Here is a 17,442-nt window from a genome sequence, read left to right on the forward strand (position 1 = left end):
TGAGGAACTCAACTAGTAACCTCCCTCCACCCTGACAGTTCACCTTTCAGTATGATACACTGTAGTCTTCCCTTTAACCAGTTCCTTACCCACCTTTAATTCTTGTATTAATCCCCATCTTCTCCAATTTAATTTATAACTTCCCATATGGAACTGTATTAAATACCTTACTGAAATCCAGATAGATTTGATCTACTGCATTTCCTTTGTCTAGAAAATCAGTTATCTTCGCAAAGAAAGAAATCAGGTTGGTCTGGCATAATCTACCTTTTGTAAAACCATGTTGTATTTTATCCCAATTACTGTTTATCTCTATGGCCTTAATTGGAGCATAGCAGATGAATAGGCTTTTTATCCAAATAAGTCCTATCATTTCCAGTCTCTGTCATGAGGGGTGGATTAGGGTTGGTATTGGCATCCTTTTTTGTGCATGGCATTGACAACTAAGGAATTTTGGGGTGGGGTGAGAAAACAAAAATCCCATGTCCTTTTTCAGGAATATAATGTTGATCTGCCCGCTTGCAGGTCAGTAAGATGGACGCTGGGGTCTGCCAGAGGGGATCGAGAAGGGCCTTATTGACAGGGAAGACTATTTTAGAGAATGAGGATGTGTGCAGGATGTCAAGCAGTTTATGTTGTTGTTCATCTTTCACTTCCTCCAAAGGGATCTGGAGGGAATCTGCAATCCTGTGAAACAAGTCCTGGAAGTTTTTGAAGTAGCAAGTGGAGGCATGATATCCTCATTAGGGGAAGAAGAGAAGAAGTGGAGTGGTGGTGGAACTTCCTCCTCCTGTTCTTCCTCATCATCTACTCATACATCTTCCTCTGGTGGTTGAGAGACCAATGGAAATGGCGAGCCTGAGGGCCTCCAGATTTATTGTATGGGAGGCTTCCCAAATTGTGCTCTGTACTTGTCCCAAGGATCCCAGTATGGCCAATGTGGAGGGAATGGCACCTGGGGTTGCAGCCAGGGCGGCCCATACCAGGGCTCTGGTCCAGTTGGAGTTTGAGGATAGTAAGGATGTGTAGACAATGTCATTTGTGCCTGTCCTGAGTATGAGGGAGGAACGGAGTACTCTTCCTCCTCTGCCTCGCTGGGGAAGGGGGTGCCATCCTGTAAGGGGTCGGACTCATCCCTGCGGCGCCTCCTGCTGATCATCTGGGGAATCAGCTCTGTCCAGCCCGGAGCGCCCTCTGCAGGTCGGTGATCTGCCTTGTCCTTTGCTGGCTCCCGTGTCCCTCCCAGGATCCCAGTGCCCCTTGCTCTGGGTGCTGCCCCCTGGCAGTACCCACACACGCTGGGTCTCCCCTCCCAGGGGAACCCCCACCCACTAACCCCTACCTCGCCTCAGGATAAGGCCACTGCCAGTCACCAACTAGCCCCCACTCCCTGTGGCAGACTGCAGTATAGGCCACCCATCATCGACAAGGTTGGGTTTGGACCTGCTGCCTTGGCCTAGCCCTGGGCTGCCCTCTGCAACCCCCAGTACCCCTTGGGCTTCTCCTAGGCCGCAGCCTGGGGCTTTCCAGGCTGGAGCTCCCCAGCCTTTCCCCAGCCCTGCTCCACTCAGGTACCCTGTGTCTAGCTCCCTGCAGCCAGGCCCTTCTCTCTCTCTGAGTGCAGAGAGAGACTGCTGAGCTCCTGGCTCCCAGCCTCTTTATACAGGCCAGCTTGGGCCTGATTGGGGCGTGGCCCAGCTGCGGCTACTTCCCCAATCAGCCTACGTAGCTTTTCCCACAGCCCCAGCCCTCTGCAGGGCTGGCTTTAATCCTTCCCAGGCAGGAGCGGGTGTCCACTCTGCTACACATCCTTGGAGGAGAAAGAGAAGACTGGTGTGATTCCAGAGAGGAGAATGGAAGTGGAGGGAGGTCGTGTCAGGGTAGTGGTGACTCAGGCATATCAAATACAACGAGATCTTTAGTGTATCTGAACTCTTCGGGAGGAGGGAGGATCATCATCAGCACTAGCGCATGTATCAGTGCCAAGGGAAAGGTATAGTTTCTTGAGTGCCAGAAGATGGAGTTGAAGACTTGCTCAGTGTGGAGGACTTGGTCAGTGCCGACGGCTTTGACGGTCCAAAATGAATGTCGGCGGTGGTTATGTCGGTGCCATAGTGCCCGAAGTTGGTCTGGTCTGGACAGTGGGCACCGGTCTAGAAGGTCTCGTGTCTCGGTTTCCAGTGTCAAGAGATGAAGCCAATGGCTGTAGGTCTGCCTGGTTATGGTCTTTAGATGTTTGCTTAGCTCTGGTACCGGATGTACTAGGATGGTCCCTGGAGCTATATCCCATCTCTGAGAATGTTGAGGCAACTGACCTTGCAGGGGATGGCGTCCTGGCGGGCGATGTCTCAGAGGGAAAGAGATTTTCTTTTACAGGGACGTGCCAAATGAGGGTTGGTGGACAACCTAGCAGAGCGTGAGAGCTGCTCAGGGGAAGTATTCAGCCAGGGTCCAATGCTGAATGCAATGATTTCTCCATCAGAAGTCTTACTTAAATGTCCCAGTCTTTTCTGGCCCTGGCAGTCAGGCTGTGGCAATGAGTACACTTTTGCGGGACATGTCCCTCTCCCAGGCAGCGAATGCACTGCGTGTGGCTGTCAGTTACCGGGAAGGCATCCTGGCAGGAAACACATCTCTTAAACCCGCAAATCCAAGCATAAAGGTGAGGGGAAAAGCTTCCTGGTCAGGAAGGGCGGGAAATGGGAAAATGGAAACCTCCGCTACAAACTAATGGGGAACAAGGAGACGAAAAGGTAATTTTTTAAGTGAGATGACAAAAAGAATGAAGTAACTATTGACTACACTAAAACTAACAGGTAAGGCACTATCTAACTAGTCAAAAAAGGAGGAACGGGCTCTGCTGCAGATTCCATCCTAGACCAAAGGTGGTAAAGAAGGACTGGGGGGCAGTCAGACTGCACAGCGCTATATATATATATGTTCTGCTCATGGCGCGAGATGGGGAAAGTGTGCATGTGTGGTCCGACGGGCGCTGCTGATGAAGATCTCCAATCCCAGGTGCAGGCACCTACAGTGGAGCACCCATAGGGACATCACTTGAAGAAGAACTGTGATCTGCCTGTAACATCATTAGTGTGAAAAGCTGTTTGATTCAAATTTTGCGTAGTCTGTAGAACCTTGATTGCGATTTTTTTCCTTATGTAACCAAGTTTGATCTCTATGCCTGCCACTTATAATTACTTAAAATCTATCTTTCCATAGTTAATAAATCTGTTTTATATTTTACCTAAAACAGTGTGGTTGTGGTTGAAGTGCTTGGGGAATCTCAGCTCAGGTTAACAAGGGCTGTTGCACGTCCACTAACCTTTGCTGGAGTGGCAAACTAATTAATGAGCTTGCACTGTCCAAGGGAGGCTTGAGCAGTGTAAGACAGTATATTTCTGGGGTGCAAGGCTGGGGGCTGGGTTCATTGAATGGTGCCTTTCTCTGTATGATTCATGAGTGTCTTGGAGAGCCTTCACGCAATTTAGCTGGGTGTGGGTCTTCACATGTTTATGGCAGAGTGATCACAGCACCTTGAGGGGTTTGCTGTTTGTCACAGGCATAGCTTTGTGAGAGACAGCCCAGGCTGGACAGTTAAGGAGGCACAGTGGGCCCACAATTTCTGTTTTACCCCAGGGGGTCCCATCACAACCCAAATGGCTGACAAAACTGCTTTCAGCTCCTGGAAACTTTCTCCATCTAGCTTGTGGTGTTCCCAAGAAATGCCAAGTGAAAACCAAGGGGCTAAAATGCTGCAAAGGAGTCTGGAAATACTCTTTGGGCCAATTCCATCTATTAATGTGTATAATGAGTGCAGGGTAGCTTTTGCATGAGTTTTTGATTAACAACAATGTAGAACGTGAACCTGAGACCTTAAATTAGTATACAATACCTCCTAAACTAGCATAATTTGAAGCATTTTTATAGATTGCATGCAATTTTAAAGACTGTAGGGCCTTTATATTTTTAGCTACAGGCAAGATCCCAAGTCTTCTGAGCTTCTACAGCCAAATCATTATACTTCAGTGAAACAGAAGTAAAACCTCTGACCAGCAAATACATACAAAACAGAGATGATGACATTTATAAAGGAGGATGCTAGATTCTTTTTTATATCTGTTTTACTGTCATCAGGATATGGGCACCATATTGACATTATCCAACCAATCACACAGCACCACATTCCCATTCAAGTTAGTGTTGTGAAAGAAAATAAAGAGAAGATTAGCAACTAAGGGAATACTAAAGGGACAATACTCATTTAGAAGACCTTTAAGCAGCGCTGTTAAGAAACACAGCAACATCATTTCGAGTATGTTCAAGTAGCAGTTTCTCCCTCATTAGTATTACCTTGGATGCTAAGCTTCTCTTTGGTCTGTGTTAGTTTTGTTTTCCTTCTTCTTCCCTCCCCGTCTCCCTCCCCCAAAGTCTTGAATTGTAAAACAGTTCATGATTAGCCAGGTAGCATCAGATACCCAACCATATTTAAAATGCCACCCCCATTTAGTTTGGAAGAAACAGAATGATTTTCACTCCCTCTTTCCCACAGTGGATGCAGTTTCCACACTATTATTTGTAGTGCTCCTTCCTTGTAATGTTTTGTCAAAACAATACAGTGTGTGTCTATGGGATTTTAAGAGACCACTTTTTTGTGAATGTTGCCATATAATCAAATGAAATACATAGCTAATTAGTGATTCCATGGTCAGAATGAAAGGAACTGAGCTACTGAATATCTGAATTGGTCAAGAGGGTACTGCTGAACTACTGCTATGTATGTTAGTTCCCTTATCCTTGCCATGGAAATCATCCATGAAGCACAGAATTATTCCAAAACCTTTCCCCACATTTAGGATCACTTTGTAGTTTTTCTTTAGTTTTGGTTTAAGATTATACAACTAGCATGGGATTTCTGGTGTCAATGCGAAAGGCTGATCTCATGGTTAAGGCATTTGACTGGGAGCCAGGAGATCCAGATTCAATTCCTGGTTCTGTCACAGACTTCTCATGTGGCCCTGGGCAAGTTAATAGATTTCTCTGGTGCCCAAGTCCTCTGACTCTAAAATGAGGCTACTTTCCTATCTCCCAGACTATGAGGACAAATCAATGAATACTTGAAGGTGCCCAGATACATAGGTGTCATACAAATACCTATGCCAACAGAATAAAACATTGTGTTGCCTTTAGCTAAGTAAAAAGTGTGAGACTTTTCAGAAGAGAAAAATATTTTAAAATTAAGAAAACTTGGTTCTCAGCTGAACAATTCCTTGCAGTTTTTGTTAGGGAGGGACGGCAGCAAGGGCATCACAACATTTCCATTTTAGCTTCACTGTCCCTCATAGTCAGTAGCATGCAGCTTTTTTTTTTTTTTAGTTCAAGATTCTATGGACATTTGCAAATCACGCAAGCTTGGTTTTTGTACTTTTATCACCAGAAACTCAAATGTACTTGAAGCCTTATAATGAACAATTATTCCCTTTCCCTCCCCGTCAGAAACAGCATATATGTTATGTTCAAATGATGAGATACAGAAACCTCTGAATTTTACTTATTTACAAAAAGACTTCTCTGTAGCATAGGTCACTTCCTTACTGCAGTAATTCATACATTTCAGCTGAAAAAGCACTCTTCATATTCCCTTCTAAAACATATTTACATATAAACAGAGAAGGCACCAGCTCTGAGCTCTGGTAGGTGTCAGACCTTCAAAACCCACAACTGAGTTTTCCTTGTGGTTACAAGTTCATAACTGTCTCAGATTCAGAACCAGAACAACCATGAATAGTTCAGGGTTTCCTTTATCTAGCTTGGGCCTTTGATCTCGGCCTCATGTTAACAGGTGATCAAGAGATAATTGCCCACTTCTCAGGGCATAGCTTCAAAAGGCTGGGTTTTTGCATAAGCAGTGGTGGGAAATTTGCATTCACCTCCCCCATATATACTCCCCCAAAAAACCTCTTAACACTTTTTGTGCTACGTCCTTCTTGTCTGGCACCTTATTAGGTATAGTCCTTTGAACCTCTAGGTCTCACATTTGTCACATCTTCCCCCTCAAGAGGTCACACAATCCCAGTCCACAATAATACACACACCATTCATTTAATACAATGAACCCAAAAGATACTTAAACTTAATTGAAGAAGGTCTCCAAAAGATATTGCAGGAAATTGCCATAGTTGTCATAGCACTATTTTAAGAGTTCATCAAGAAAATTTGAAACATGAAGGAGTTGCCTTGAGGTGGCCAGGAAACCAAAATCCAGTTCTATGATAATTTCCAAGTTTTGGGAATTTTTTTTGTCCTAATCAGGACAAAAAGCCAAAAAACATGACAAATATCTTGTAGCTGAAATCCTGCAATATTTTATTTGGAAACACCAAAACATGATGTTTTCAAAATAAATGATGCTTCCTGGGATCTCTGGCAGCTAATGACTGAAATTGCCATGATTCCTGTCATGTTTCATGATTCCTGCACACCACTGAATAGTCAATGGGCAGCCATAAAATGGACAATAATCATGTAAATTACAGTCAGCTCCTGACAAGGCTCTATGGTCCAAAGCTGGAAAATAGCCCTGCCATGTGGATGACATAGGGCTGGGATCCCAGGGCTTCCAGACTCCTCTGCCAGCTGGCTTTTCAGATTGCCCAACTCTCAAGGGAGCTGGCTCCCTAAGCTTTGGGAGCCAGTTGGCCTAGGTGTCTGGAAGCCCTGCGGTCCTCAGCTCTAGGGAAGTCTGTGTGGTGAGGCTGCCCTGCTGCTGTGGAACCTCAGAAGCCCTGGGGTCCTGACTGTGAGGCAGTTCTTCACATGGGCAGCAGAGGAGCCAGGCTGATGAGACAGCAGGAAACCAGTCATGTTTCTGCCGGAAACCTGCCTGGCAGGCAAAATCTGCCTGTATTCCATCGGAAAACTCATCAAAATCCATGTTTCCACAAAATGTTTCTTTCATCTAATTGTCATTTTCAGATGGGAAAACATTCTATTGGAAAATTTCCAACCAGTTCTAGTAATGGCCACATACTAGATTCACATAATAAAAAAAAAATCTGGTAATGGTTACTTAATCATCAGTGCTGTTTTCTTATTCCCTTCTTTAAGAGACATAGGTTAGACCCATAAGTATTATAAAAAAAATTATTTTTTTGCTCAACCTCTCAAGTATATCTATAAGACCTTTGTTGCCAGTTGGCTGAAGTGGCTCATATCAATCTAACCAAGTAGCTGCAGTCCCATATGACTGATTTAGAAAACAGATCTCCCACATAAGAATCCTATGGCTCTTGGGATTTCCAGGAGACAGGGAGCAGGACATGAATTTCACAATTACAGAATAACTAAAAATATTACTTATAAATGTTACTTATGAAAGAATTTGAACTGAAGAACAAGACACAAACACATGGTTCCAAAACGTGTAGAGGAGAGAAAGCCAGGGCCCTTTACTGGTCAGCCCCTATGTTTTACCATCAAAGGACTAACTAACTCCTGAAAAATGCCAGAAACCTTGGCACTCTGCATGCCACCAAGCACGAGAGCGAAAGACTGTGTCCCTCTCCCTTGCTACTTGAAGGGTTAAAATCCATGTGCATTTTATATAACAACCTGGTATATGGATTGTGCCAGCTCTTTTCCAGACCCAAAGTCCAGAGTTTGGTCTGGAGACCAGAGGCCTAGCTAATAGTGATCAGCTAAGAGAAAAGCAGAATAAACAAGACAACATTGCCTTTGCTAAGATATGTTTGGTCAGTAGAAATGCCAGATGTTGAAGCAATAACTGAATAATTATGTTTCATCCAATGTTTCAAATTGAACAAAGGATCCCTGTTCCTATTGTGTTTCTCCTGAAGGGAAAACAGTCTTCCTACAGATCCAACCTTGAGTTTGTGAAAAATTGGCACGTCACTATAATGATATGGCATCCTTTCACCTCCCTTCCCAGGGACCAATGCCCTGCCTTAAGACATAAAGGAGACAATCTCTATTGCCGTATGCTTTCACTGTTTCTTTGCTTTAACCCCTAGGAATGTACCTGTTGGACAATCAAAGGAGTTGCTCCATTCCTATGGACCCCAAATCAGAATTCAGCATATATATTTTATACTAACAACATTTTATCAAAGTATTAATTAAATGATAACTTGCTAACTTGAGACCATAGGTGGAGACATTATGTAACTTTTTTAACCATTGGCTACTGTGCTATCTTGTCTTGCTGCAAAACCTATCCTGGGGTGTGGAACTGCCTACCCCGTCACTTTCCCCCGCCCATGGTAAATCTATATATTCCATTGTAATCAATTGATTGACAGTGTCTCTGAGCCTAATAAGCCAGGTGACACTCCGCCAGCGCTGTGTGTAATAAACTCCTATGCTTGACCTCTACACGGTGTGGATTTATGTCCTTCACTACTGCAGCTCACTGGCATGGAAGGGTCGGACTTTTTATTATGCATGAGGCAGGCTAGAGGCACAAATGTAGCAGCCTGCCTGAGTTAATTGATCTCATTCTCTGAGGCACAAATGTAGCAGTGTGACTGTGTAGTTAGTAACATTGTTAAAGTTGCTGTTGATGGTTAATTGATCTCATTCCCTGAGGCAGAAACGTAGCAGCCTGCCTGATAGTAACATTGTTAATGTTCCTAGTGTTAGTTAACTGTTCTCATTCTCAGTCAATTCCCCCAGGAGCATAAAACCTGTGAAAGTTTTAAGGCCCCTACATTGCCAGAGTGAGGTAAAGGAGTCTTATTATAAATGACAGTAAGGGAATCCTCAGCTAGGAAGATCTATGGGCTTTCTCACTTTTTTCCTGTGCCAAAATGGCACAATGGAGATAGATTACAGATAAGGATTTACTTACCCATTAAAAAAAAAAAAGACTTTGAAGGCAAATAAAACATTTACCAAGCAGTCAATAAAATGTCAGGACAATCAGAATCAAGCACTTCCCAAAGTACCCAGCCAGGTCCAACTGACGTTACCGAAGGGCAAAGGGATATTCATTCTTTTGCTTGATGTGAACGGCCTTCACATCACACATCAAAAACAGCTACACCTGCTTCTCATGCTCGAGAATTCCCTACAAAACTGCATTCGGATGGGGACAAATTATTTTGCACATTGTGCAATGTTGTTCTTAATCATGACAGAGGGTGTGTAATTGTGGATCATTTTGCATAAAAAACCCCACAAACCGAAGGAAGATGCGGTTCAAGAGAAAGGTAGAAATAAATGTCAGAAGACCATTACAAGTACACTGAAAAAACACCAGCAGAGAAAGAATGTGTGGAGGTGAGTGGAAATATAAGATAATGTTATAATACAGAAAAATAAGATAAGTAGCATAAAACAGTCATAGTGATGGGGGTCTCTTCACTTGCTCTGAGATGTTGAATAGACAGCTCTGTTTTTAAACTACTTTTTTGTAAGTGATGACTATGTGATTATTTACTATACTATAAATCTAAATTAAAAACTAGAAATTCAGAACTAAATATATGAATAAATGTATTAATCTCAGGTTAAAGATGTTACATGGATGGTAAATGTTTGTGCTCACTCAAGACTTATCTAACTTCTTCTACTTTCAGATTTGTACAGCATGGGTTACATGTACAGCCAACATCCCCTTGTCAAAGACTGACCACCCACTTGTGAGGGAATTTCTTGACAGCAGTGTCCGGAATGGTGATGCGATTCCTGGTAGGACACAACTGACTGAGACATACTTACCTGAAGTGTACCTCAAAGAAAAGGAAAACTTAAAACTTAACCTTAAAGACAAGAAAATCTCTGTTATCTGTGATGAATGTTGTGATGAGGCAAGATCAGTTCTGAATGTACTGTTTGCACCATTACAACCTGATTGCAGTGGGCATGTTAACTCTTTTTAGGGGGATACAGTGTTTTTAGATGCTGTTAATCGCTCAACTGTTTCACAGGCTGCAGTCAAAGCAGTAAATAAGTAGCAGATTGATTATGAAAATGTTGTAGTAATTGATACTAACAATGCTAGTTACATGAAAAAGGATTTCGATTCTGTGTTTTCTACACTTTTTCCAAATTCTGTGCATATAACCTGTTTGGCACATATTGTTAACTTAACTGGTGAATCATTTAGAAAGCCTTTTCAGCTGGTTGATACATTTGTAATGTGCTTCAAAAACATGTTCTGCAACTTTGGTAGTAGGAAAGCGAGGTACCTCCATTTCATGAACTAGAAACTACAAGAGGACTCTCCATATGTCAAAGCATCCATGCCAGGTGGAACACGCTGGAACAGCTGGTTCCATGGTGTCCAGTATCACTCTAAGAACTTTCAGTTCTACAAAGAGTTCTTTAATGAAAAGTGCAACAGCAGCTCCCCAGTTTCGGTGTAAATTACTCAGAAAATGCTGAATGACCCAACTAATTATGTATTGTTGAAAGTACAGAACACTTTTCTAGCACAGAAATGTGAACAAATTCTCAGTTTAAATCTGTCATTTGAGAGCAGGAAGCCTTGCAGGTAAAGCATTTGACCTTCTGGAAGAACTGCAGATATATTTCAGGTTTCAGAGTGGTAGCTGTGTTAGTCTGTATCAGCAAAAAGAACGAGGAGTACTTGTGGCACCTTAGAGATTAACACATTTATTTGGGCATAAGCTTTCATGGGCTCATAAAAATAAATTTGTTAGTCTCTAAGATATATTTCAGTTCACATCTAGAGCTTCCTTCAGAAAGCACCTCAGAGTTCTTCAAAATTAGGGAGGCAGAAAACGTATATCTCCTGTTAAAAGATTTACCTGTCTAGATCTCTTTAAAGCGGCATTCCATGAAGCATCTGAAAAGCTTGTTTATATCCTGCCAGATCACTGTGAATACTTTCAAGCAATACCTGGTTTTTCTGAGGTACTTGAACAGGAGCAAAAATTGTACAGGGAAAAGATTGTGCCTGAAGCTATTCAAAGTCAACCTATTTTTGTAGACCTTCAAGTGTTTTGGCTTTCAGTGACAGAGAGAATTCCAAATATCACCAAGCGGGCCTTGAATTGCATAAATGCTGTATCAAATTCTGCAGATGCAAAGAGAAGTTTTTCACTGTACAATCTGATTCTTTGTAGCAGAAGGAAAACACTAAATGAGAAAAACTTGAAGGCTCTTTGTTTTCTGTACTATACTTTAAATTAGGGCTGTCGATTAATCACAGTTAACTCACACAGTTAACTAAAAAAAATTAATCGTGATTAATCACAGTTTTAATCGCACTGTTAAACAAGAGAATACCAATTGAAATTTATTAAATATTTTGGATGTTTTTCTACATTTTCATATATAGCTTGTATTCTGTGTTGTAATTGAAATCAAAGTGTATATTTTGATTACAAGTATTTGCACTGTAAAAATGATAATCAGAAGAAATAGTATTTTTCAATTCACCTCATACAAGTACTGTAGTGCAATCTCTTTCTCCTGAAAGTGCAACTTACAAATGTAGATTTTTTTTTTTTGTTACATAAAAATAAAAAAAAAAAAAAAATGTAAAACTTCAGCTCCTACAAGTCCACTCAGTCCTACTTCTTGTTCAGCCAATTGCTAAAACAAACAAGTTTATTTACATTTACAGGAGATAATGCTGTCCTTTTCTTATTTACAGTGTCACCAAAAAGTGAGAACAAGCATTTGCATGGCACTTTTGTAACCAGTATTGCAAGTTATTTACGCACCAGATATGCTAAACATTAGTATGCTCCTTCATGCTTCAGCCACCCTTCCAGAGGATATGCTTCCATGCTGATGACACTCGTTTAAAAAATAATGCGTTAATTAAATTTGTGACTGAACTCCTTGGGGGAGAATTGTATGTCCCCTGCTCTGTTTTACCCACATTCTGCCATATATTTCATGTTATGGCAGTCTCGGATGATGACTCAGCACGTGATGTTGTTTGTTTTAAGAACACTTTCACTGCAGATTTGACAAACCACAAAGAAGGTACCAATGTGAGATTTGTAAAGCTAGCTACAGCACTCGACCCAAGATTTAAGAATCTGAAGTGCTTTCCAAAATCTGAGAGGGACGAGGTAGGGAGCATGCTTTCAGAAGTCTTAAAAGAGCAACACTCCGATGAACCTGAACCACTAAAAAAGAAAATCAACCTTCTGCTGGTGGCATCTGACTCAGATGATGAAAATGAACATGCGTCGGTCCGCACTGCTTTGGATGGTTTTCGAGCAGAACCCATCATCAGCATGGACACATCCTCTGGAATGGTGGTTGAAACATGAAGGGACATATGAATCTTTAGTGCATCTGGCACATAAATATCTTGCGACGCCGGCTACAACAGTACCATGTGAATGCCTGTCCTTACTTTCAAGTGACATTGTAAACAAAAAGCGGGCAGCACTATCTCCTGCAAATGTAAACAAACTTATTTGTCTGAGCGACTGGCTGAACAAGAAGTAGGACTGAGTGGACTTGCAGGCTCTAAAGTTTTACATTGTTTTATTTTTGAATCCAGTTATCTTTTGTACAGAACTCTACATTTGTAAGTTCAACTTTCATGATAAAGAGATTTCATTACAGTACTTGTAATAGGTGAATTGAAAAATACTATTTCTTTTGTTTTTTTACAGTGCAAATATTTGTAATCAAAAAGAAATATAAGGTGAGCACTGTACACTTTGTATTCTGTGCTGTAATTGAAATCAATATATTTTACAATGTAGGAAACATCCAAAAATATTTACATAAATGGCATTTTATTATTAACAGTAATATTAATCACAATTAATTCTTTTAATTCCTTGACAGCCCTAGTTTTTTGTTTAAGAGATCACTTTTAAATAATTAAAAGCTCCCTGTATTTTGTATCAGACAGAGATCAATGCTATATTACTTGTTACCCCACAATTTGGACCTAAGGCATCCCAACACTGGATTGCCTATAACCGTAAATCGATTGCCAATTTATTTTGTTCAAAAGGGGTAATAAGGTGGTGGCCCACCCTAGTGTAATTGCCAGGGTGTTACCAGGGGATTGTCTCCGACCCGCAGTGGACTCCCCAGAGCAGGCTAATCCTGCTAATCCTTGGGAAGGCACAGAGACAGCCTTCCGCTCAAAGGATTGACATACAAGCAGTAATTCTTTGAAAACAAAATCTTATTTATTGAAAGAAAATAAGCAGTTACAATATATCCAATAAAGCAAGAAAGAAAGCATTACAGTATATAATAGGTAGTAAGGCACACTTACATTGCACTTCAAGATCATACATTCAAACGGCACAAGAGACTACACAGATTGTATGGCAAATACAATGTTGTAATATTGGTACACTGACCCTTTCATACATATGCATGAGGCTTTTAATACACTAACGTGACATTAGGCTCATTACAATGTAGCATACACATTCCCTATGCACATGTACAACATAGTATTACAATATAACATTAAAGAGCATTAAAGTAGTTAATATCATTCTGCGAGTGCTGGCCAGATGATCACAGAATAGGTGGGATGCATTTCATTCAAACACAAGTTTCAGCTTTATTTACAGACACACCCAATCATTCTTTCAAGAAAGAGACAGAGAGTCAGACTTACACTCGATCTTTCTAAGTCCCTCTGAACCATCTTGGTCCTTCTGCTCTGTCAGAATGGTGGTCTCCGCTCAATTAATAACTGCTGTCTTCTCCTATTTGTGCTCTGTTGTCTTCTCCTGCTATTCTCGATCTTCTGCTCTCCTTCTTCCTGCTTTTGCGCCCACACACACAGCCTGCTGGCTGTTTCCTTTTATTCAGTTTCTGGCCTTCTCTGATTGGTTGCTGTCTCAAGTTCAGTAATTAGCAACCTTGCATGGGTGGCAACAATTCAACCAATCAGCTCTGCCTATCTTTTGAGCTGATCCCCCTCCTAACCTCTCCCTTCAGGTATTTTGGAGTGAGTTGAGTCATCCCTGTTTGAACTTTATTTCACCCGTTTCTTATCTGCTATTGGTCAATTTAGTCTGTGTCCTCCATTTTTGATGTTTCTAATACAAAAACAGTGTGGCTGCCATTTTGAATGTTTAGCTATAAACTATTAATTATACCTTATCTAAAATGTCAAATCTAAAACTAACTACCGTTTTATGCAAAGTTAAGCATTATGATACTGTCACTACCTTTGTTATGCTAATTGGGAGCGGTGAATTGTTCACGATATCTCTCATCCTCCCTCTCTCTGCTTGTCAGTATCTCTATGCCTGTCTCTGACCGGCGTGCTGCAATCTTTATACAGGATCAAAGCAGGTAAAAATCTCCTGTATCACACTTACTATTCAGTATATTTGTACAACAAATATCAACCTCAGACACCCCGGAACATTTAAATGTGTATTAAGGTTGTGATTTTATGCAAGCAACTCAAAAGAACCATATATTATTTTCCTTAGAAATACCACAGTAACACCTAGAACCCTTAATAAGAACCTCTGCTACAGAGCTTAATCCCAAAACTGACTGATGACAAAAATCGTCAAACATAAGCAAGAGTATTTTAAAAAAAGCCTCTTCAGGTCTTCAATAATTGAGCTGACAAAACAAAACAAAAATAAATAAATCACACTTTGTCTATATTGGATAAATATGCAAACTAAGAATATGGGTATGTCTGCACTGCAATTACAAACCCATGGTTGGCCCATGTCAGCTGATTTAGGGACCTGAGGCTTGTGTTAAGGGGCTGTTTAATTGTGGTGTAGACATTCAGGCTTGAGCTGGAGCCTGAGCTACGGGACCCTGTGAGCGGGGAGCGTCTCAGAGCTTGGCTCCTGCCAGAGCGTCTACACCATAGTTAAATAATCCCTTATCACAAGCCCCAGGTGCTTGAGTCAGCTGACATGGGTCAACCATGGGTTTGTAATTGCATTGTAGACACACCCATAGGGGCTTGGATGCCTTCTGGAGATGCCAGTCTAAGGGACCACATATGCTATAGAAATTACCCACATAATAATGATGTTATAAAAAGACCTGTATACCAGCAGTAATCTTGCTCTCATAGTTTTCATTTACTTTTTTTTTTTTAAATTCATTTTGAGCATTGCCCCATTCTTCATGGAACTCTTGGGTTCCCACCAATGCTGATTTCCAAAGTCACAGAGCTCACATTTTAACATTGGAGAATATTTATGGCCTCCTGTATCCATGATTGTTCAATCATCTGAGCTAGCTAGTAGCCCTGGAAATGAAATCATACAAAAATAAAAAGTTTCAGGAATATGAAATTGTTTTATTTTTAGATTTTGCAACGTTTTCATACGTGTGTCAGATTATGTACAACAGCAACTATATACACCCATTATGTCCTAGGCGGACTTTGCTTTTATTACTCTCCTGTATCTTTGAAAACTCACTCTCTCCTCCTTCCTTCCCTTTCCTTCTCCTTTTTCCTCTTTCCCCCTATGGAGGCAGTTCTCCCCTTTCTGTTTTATTTAAGATCAACCTGTAAAAATCAATAAGATAGTTTGATTTAAAAAATTGCATTCTTTTGAGCTACAGGCATTTTGCACACAACAGCATCTTATAGGTATGATTCCAAGGAGAACCAGGAATATTTATTGTTTTATTAATACACAACATTTATAAGCAAGTTCTTCTTGCAAATGACATGTTCATATTCTGCTAGTTCCAGGAGCTACATTGGGAACCCACATATAACCAGCTCAGGATTACAATAATTATGTAAGCCTACAATAATAGTTATATTGCTTAGGAATGAAGGTGTGTTTCCAAATCAATTTATTTGACTAAATAACCACTATTACCCCATTATCTATTCATTCACCATAAATTTTGTCATATCTTATATCTTGCCTTCCTTGCATTTGTTATATACATAAAGAACCCTCAACTGAACCATTATGGTGTATACATGTCTGAAATTAGCAACTGTATTATCGTATTGCTGTAATCCACATCCTCTTTCACTCCATGCCCTCCTTTCTTCTGACCATCCCAACTTGCTGAGTCCCCAATTAATATTTACATTATGAACTCTTTAGAGCATGGGAATCATGCCTTTCTTTGTTTTCTGTCAAGCATCTATTATGTTTTCGGACACTATAAAATAATAAATACAATGGTCCATCTTGGCAGCTGAGTGGCATTTTGAAGTACATAAGAATGCATCTCTGATGGCAATATGCAGTAAATCAGAATTTTTAAAAAAAAGATACATCAAAAATTACATAATTTTAGTTAAACAAATCTGTGTGGGAGAGTATAATTGTATTTTGGAAAACTTATGCGATTCTCATTTGCATTAGTGAAGCCTCATTTAGAAGGATGAAGAAATGGAACAGACCTACAAATAGTGAAGGGCCTGATGTTTACAACACCTCCAGCTCCTTAGGACTTCAACTGGAGTTGCAGGTACTCAATACGTCTGAAAACTGGGCCCAGAGATTTATGTACTGTTCAGATAATCCAGTTGTGAGTAAAGATTTATGTTGTTTTAATTTCCACAGGAATACTAGATAAAGTTTCATATTCATATGTACAGTTGTCACCATTAAAAAGCAAACACAGTCAACAGATTTCACAATTTGTTTCCTACATTAAGATCTTGGGCTATTTTTTATTTATTCCACTTTTTCCCCCCCAAAGGAAGTGATCGCTTTGCTCACTTGAACAGCTTCAACAATGTAAGATGGGAGATGGCTTAACATTTCTGAACTTTAAGCATTTCTGAATTGATCCAGTTACTAAACTGATTCAGCTAGTTTTTAGCATAGTGGAAGATTAAGAACTAAGGACTGCATATGGCTATCTATTGAAACACACCTTGCTATCCACTTAGCTCCTACTGTTTCAATTGTCCATTATCAAACAATTTCCTTTAGTAGTGTTGGCCAATGAAAGCTAGAAAATATTGTGCAAAAGTCTTGTTCTTTTTTCTTTTTTTAACATGGCATCTCATATTTCATTCAAAATAGAAAGACCCAGCTTTCCATGAGGACTGGCAGATGAGACTTTCTTCTAGAGTATTAAAGGTTTAAAATTATGTGAAGACCATCTGACATTTGCTCCAATTAGATTATTTGACGAGTTATAGAGATAACAAGGCTTGCGAGATAGACAGTAGCTTTCTGTAATACTGCCAAGTTGTCTTCAAGGAGGAGGATGTACCTCTCTTCCTTCTCTCTCAAACATTTTTTGTAACTGTCTTTCCAAAAAAAGCTTTTACATTCAGAGATTCTACGTTGTTGCACAGGGCAATCAGTGATGTACAGGCACAGATATGTAAAATATAGAAAAGGGACCTGAACCAAAAAATATTTCAAAACGTTTAGCAAAGATTATGAAACTGTGTTTTCTGTAAAGTTAGTTGAAAATGGAGCATTTCTCAAAATCTTGACAATAGACATCATAAAAATAATAGTGTACACAAGAAATTCCAACAATATG

The 17,442-nt window shown here is 40.5% G+C and overlaps 1 pseudogene; it reads left to right on the top strand.

Annotated features, from left to right (window-relative positions):
• The first annotated feature begins 8,925 nt into the window (after positions 1-8,925).
• Positions 8,926-9,723, top strand: LOC112106974 (annotated as a pseudogene).
• The last annotated feature ends 7,719 nt before the right edge of the window (positions 9,724-17,442 follow it).

Source organism: Terrapene carolina, unplaced genomic scaffold (genome assembly GCF_002925995.2).
Source record: "Terrapene carolina triunguis isolate 2854851 unplaced genomic scaffold, T_m_triunguis-2.0 Scaffold42, whole genome shotgun sequence".
NCBI lineage: Eukaryota > Metazoa > Chordata > Testudines > Emydidae > Terrapene > Terrapene triunguis.